The sequence below is a fragment of the Lathyrus oleraceus genome, chromosome 1, assembly GCF_024323335.1.
Source record: "Lathyrus oleraceus cultivar Zhongwan6 chromosome 1, CAAS_Psat_ZW6_1.0, whole genome shotgun sequence".
NCBI classification, from domain to species: domain Eukaryota; kingdom Viridiplantae; phylum Streptophyta; class Magnoliopsida; order Fabales; family Fabaceae; genus Lathyrus; species Lathyrus oleraceus.
In genome coordinates this window covers 294,045,493-294,051,492 of record NC_066579.1, presented here as the reverse complement: position 1 = coordinate 294,051,492, position 6,000 = coordinate 294,045,493, and positions in this window count along the sequence as shown.

Here is a 6,000-nt window from a genome sequence, read left to right as displayed (position 1 = left end):
AACATCATACCAAAAATTAAATCCAGAGGAGCTCAAATGATAGGCAAATGAAAATGCATAAATGCAACATCAAATATGTGACACAAATTGTCACAACATATGTTCATGTGTCCAAAACAGTGATATCAAATGGTAAAAATGCCAAACCAATTCTCAAAAATCAAGTCACATGTTAGGATTAAGCATGTCACATTTCAAGGCCATTGGATAAACCATGAGCATTTCACAAAACATATAGCACAACATGTCAATTTGGCATCATGTTCAATCACAAAATCACAATTAAAAATCCAGAAACACAAAAATCATGAAAATGACATCAAAAAATAATAGACATTAACACAAGCATGTGGAAAAAAACTTGGATCAATTTGGATTAACCTACTATTTTTAGTGATTTTTTGAAGTTGGTGAAATAAAAATGAAATAACATGAAAATAATGTGGAAAATGGAATTCAAAAATAAAATTCACAAAGTGCATTCAGCAAGATTCGAACCAACACGCTCACGGTCAAAAAGAGCGCTCAAGAAGCGCTCAAGATTAAATTAAAAAAAAACACACCAGCATGGAATCGAACTCAGGTGTCCAAGGTTACAAGCGCGCTCAAGTAAAAAAAACAATTGGATTCAGAAATATGCATAGCGAGAGTATCGAACAGAGGACTGGAATGTTCATGAAATCAGCAGTACAAGATCTACCTAATCATGTACATGAAACATCAAAAGGTGAGGACGAAAATTTCACTTACTTGGAATGGCAGTGCTTCAAATCGTGTCTTTCAAGCTTCCAAATGATCCAGATCAGCTTCAATAACCTTGCCTTGAAGCTTTGAATGAGAAGCAACACTTGAATCCTCCTAGATCTTGCTCAATTTGAAGTTTCCATTGACATATTCATGTACTTTATCTTCTTGAAAACCAGCTCAATTGCCACGAATAATGGATGATCCTTGCTCAGAATTCCATGAGGATGATGAATCTACAACAATCTTGAAGAGTTGTGTGAAGAAATTTGAAATTCAAGGAGAGAGAGTTTTGGAGGAAAAATGTGAATTCTAGATCTAGAATTGTTGTTATGACAAATTCTGTTATAATTACGCTTATATATGGTGTGTTAATGACTTTGCTAATCCCACTTAAGCCTTGGCTAAACATGATTAGGGAAAATTGAAGTGAAGTGCAAAAATGAAAAATGAGCTAGCATGGCTAATCCACACGTGAACAGTACATGCAATGGCTATGATTTCACTTAAAACCAACTAATAAACACAATGGAAGTGGTATTTTGCACATATCTTGAACCAAATTCAAATTATGGATTTTCCCTCCAAAAAGCACATGTATGAACACATGATCATATGAACTTTTTCCATGCAAGGCAATGGTTGATTTGGAAAGTATTGGTCATGACAAGCATTTTGCAAAAAGAGTGGACCAATTTGGAGTTTTGGATCAAAAGTTATGCCATGTTGAACTTCCATGCATGCTTTGTGATCATTTGGCCATAACTTCTCAACCATTCATCAGATGATCATAATCTTGGACTTTTTGAAAAAGGGAGAGAAAGATCTTCAACTTTCATGTTCACCAAAAATCCATTTGAAACTTCTTTGATGTTGAAAAGTCAAGTTGAATGTGGACCAAAAACTTGCCATTTTTGGAAACTTTCAATTACAGGTCACTTTCCATTTTTGGAAACTTTTGCCCTGACTTCAAAATATTCAAGATAGATGTTTGAAATGACAAATGAACCTCTTTTGAACATGATTGAGATGTTGAAGCTCATTTCCCCACCTCATAGCCCTCAGCTCTTGCACAGTTGACTTTTTGTGGTCCTTAGATGACCTAGACATGCCCTGATCAGCTTGAGCCACTACCACTTGGGGAAATGGCTCATAAATGAAACCCTAGATCTTGTAAGATCAACATGATAACCATGTGATCCTCATCTCATAAAAATACCTCATCTCCTTGAGAAACCCTGGTTGAAAGAATGGCATTGATTAGGGTTGACCAGAGGTCAAAACCCTAAATCAAAGGAACTTGAGGATGAACAATGAAGCCCTTGATGATGATAAAACCATGATGATGGTAATATATCTTTGCAACCCAGATAATGCTCAAGCTCCTTGAAGAACCAAGAAACCCTAATGAACTGCAAACCCTCAAATGATTGATCCTTAATTCATAGAAACCCTCAGGCTTGAATCATGCAACCTCTCCATCTTCTGAAAAGACCTTGGAGGATGACCTTCTTATTTTAAGATGAGATGCAAAATGCAATGCCTAATGCCCTAAAATATGAAATGCAATGTGCTAAACTAGTCCCAATAAGAGGAGGGCAAATTTTGAGGTGTTACAGCCTCAAATTGAACTTCCTCAACCTCTCAAACAGCTTTTCTACATTGACAAGGTGTTCCTCTTTAGTTTGAGACTTGGCTATCATATCGTCGACGTAGACCTCAATCTCTTTATGGATCATATCGTGAAAGAGAGTGACCATGGCTCGTTAGTATGTGGCGTCGACGTTCTTCAATCTAAAAGGCATCACCTTGTAGCAGAAGGTTCCCCATGGTGTTATGAAAGTGGTTTTCTCCATATCCTATTGAGCCATGAGGATCTGGTTATAACCGGAGAAACCATCCATAAAAGAGAAAACAGAGAACTGAGCAGTATTGTCTACTAGCACGTCAATGTGTGGTAGTGGAAAGTCATCTTTGGGACTTGCTCTATTTAGATCTCTATAATCTATGCACATTCTTACTTTGCCATCCTTCTTAGGTACATGCACAATGTTAGCAATCCATTGAGGATAATTGGACACTGCTAGGAAGTCGGCGTTGAGCTGTTTTTGTACCTCCTCCTTGATTTTCATAGCCATATCGAGACGGTTCCTTCGTAGCTTTAGCTTTACTAGAGGGCATTCTTTTTTAAGAGGAAGATGGTGGACCACAATGTCGGTATCAAGGTCGGGCATGTCTTCGTATGACCAGGCAAACACATCTGTATACTCCTTCAAGAGTTCGATCAATTTTGCCTTTACCTCGTCTTGTAGAGTAGAGCCAACTCGGACTTCTTTTTCTTCCTTGTTTGTCCCAAGGTTATTCATTTCCACTGATTCTTCGTGCGGGTGGATGACTTTTTCCTCTTGCTTGAGAAGCCTTGCCAATTCTTTAGGGAGTTCAACCTCTTCCTCACACTCTTCATCGGCTTGATTAATTGGGTTGTCAAAGTCATATGAGACTGTAGCAGAATTATCGTTGGTGGTTGTCGAGGATGATCTGCATGATTTAAGGTTCACGACTTTTATTGATATGAAAGAAATGATGATTTGAAAAGAATTTTTTTTTAAGAAAATTGCCATTTTGGAAAAAGTGAAATAAAATAAATGAAAGACAAGGATCTCAAAATTGATTGCGAACATGAACCTTTTTTCATTGATTAATAAGGAAATTTGATGAGGCCCTACAAATGATTCCCCCATGCCTTGGGCTTGACATGGGTTCTTTTGATAAAAAGGAAGGAAAACAACATTGGGAATTACATTTTAATCAGGGTGACTTTAGGTATTTCAATCTCGGTCTATTTGGTGGCCCCCTTTCCATCAGTCTTTGTGAAGATCAATCCGACATCTTCTTCTTCGTCTTCTTTCACGGCACAGATATGGTTGCCGTCAAGGTAACCGACACTCGAGAAGTTTTCGGATAGAGGGAGCACTGATCCCTTTGTAGCTATCGGCGTAGGATTCTTCAAATTCTGAGAGTTGTATCCTAAGTCATTACGATCCTTATTGGCAGGAAGTTCAAGCAATCTTCCCCATCCTTGGGGGTGTCCATCCTTTATGATGGTCAGGGTGTCCTTAAGAGATGCCATTGGATATGCGGCATCTTTTGATTCATCCTTTGCTGGGCAAACCATTTCAACATTGATAACTTCAAATGATTGGAACGGGACTTCCCTCATCTCCCCTTCTCCTTCAACGTATCGGAAAGATGTGAGGTGACTTACCACAATGTCCTCCTCACCCTCGACAACAATTACTTTATCATCAGCTAAGAATTTCAATTTTTGGTGGAGCATTGAAGTGACTGCACCAGCTGAATGGATCCAAGGCCTTCCAAGCAGACAACTGTAGGTCAGATAGATGTCCATTACAAAGAAAGTGATAAGGAAAGTATGGGGACCAATCTTCATAGGCATATTCACCTCACCGATTACAGTCCTCCTAGTCCCATCAAATGCTCTTACTATAAGCTCACTCGGCTTCATTACAAGTCCTTCAACAATTAGCTTAGCAAAAGAGCTCTTAGGCATCACAATGATGGAAGACCCAGTGTCTAATAAAACTATTGATAGGACTGTGTCCACACACTTAATAGAAATATGGAGAGCCTTGTTATGATTCCTCCCCTCGGCGGGAAGATCTTCATCACTGAAACCCAAGCTTAAGCTAGTAGCATATTGTTAACTACCCTTTCAAACTGACAAACTGAGATCTCTTGTGGTACGTGAGTTGTCCTCAGAAATTTTACCAAAGCATCCCTATGGGCCTCCGAGCACATTAATAAAGACAACATCGAGATCTTCGAGGGTGTCTGGTTAAGCTGATCAACTACTCGATAATTGCTCTTATTGCTAATGCGTAAGAACGCATCTACTTCATTGGAAGGTGCAGGGTCTTGTCTTTGCTGAGCTCCATCAATTTGTTTGCCTTTGTCTAAAGTTGAAGGATTGATAGTTCCAATTGGAGTGGGTGTCGATGCAAATATCCTTCCACTTCTCGTAATTCCGCCAGTGTCGGTGATATTGATAATTGGATCACTAGACTTCAATGGTTCTTCTTGAATCTTCTGACCATGAATGTAGATTGTGGTTTCATACTTCTATGGGGCTGCCTTAGTGTTAACATACGGGAATGGTGTAGGAAATGTTATTACGATCGGAGTAACAAGATTTGTTGACAGAGTTAACTGAGAGAAGTCATATGGAATTTGCAGAGGAGGGACTTCTTCGTATGGTATCTCGAGGGTAGACACATCTTATTTTGCGGACGGGCAGTCAACCACCAAAATCCCTTGGTCCATTAATTGTTGTATGACAAACTTCAATGTTCTACATTGTTGCGGGTTAGTCAGACAGTGTTCACATTCATTACTACAAATGGGAAAGGCATTATCCCTCATTAAAGCATTCTTGATCTCGATGAGTGGTGTTTTTAACTCGTCCATATAGGACATCAATCTCCTTCCATTGTCAGCTTCCATCATATTCACGATTGCATTGTTATGAGGGGGCATCGGGTTGTTGTTTACATTCGGCCCCTTGGGGACGAACGTGATTGCCTTAGAATCAATAAGATCTTGAACCTTGTACTTTAATGCTTTACAATTCTTGATCGAATGCCAAGGAGCGCCAGAATGAAATTCACAGCGGGCATTTGCATCATAACCGGGAGGAAGAACTGCTGGTGGGGGTCTTAACTCTCTTAGTTGTACAAGTGATCCCCTCAATAAATATGGCAGAATGTGGCTATACGGCATAGGAACCGTGTTAAATCTTCTCTCGGGCCTCCGCATCCTTTGTTGTTGTTGATACTGTGGTTGCTGACGTTGTGGTTGTTGTTGATACCGTTGGTGTTGTAGTTGTTGGTAGCGTTATTGTTGTTGAGTTTGAACAGGAATTGTAAATGGTTATTGTTGACTTGGTTGGATGGGAGCTATGGCGGCTACTTGTGGATAAGAGGCATTTCTTATTCGAATGATAGAGGTGGCATTGGTCTCGCCTTCTCATTTTTTACCGTAGGGAATAAAAGGTTTCTTCGATGCACTAGAAGTATTGGCAAAGTTCTGAATCTTTCCCATTTTAATCATATTTTCTATTCTTTCACCAGCTAAGACCAGGTCGAAAAATCCCGAAGAGGTGTTCCCTACCATTCTGTCAAGGTATGGACCTTGCGGGTTTCCCATAAACATGTCTACCAGCTCTCTTTCTAGCAATGG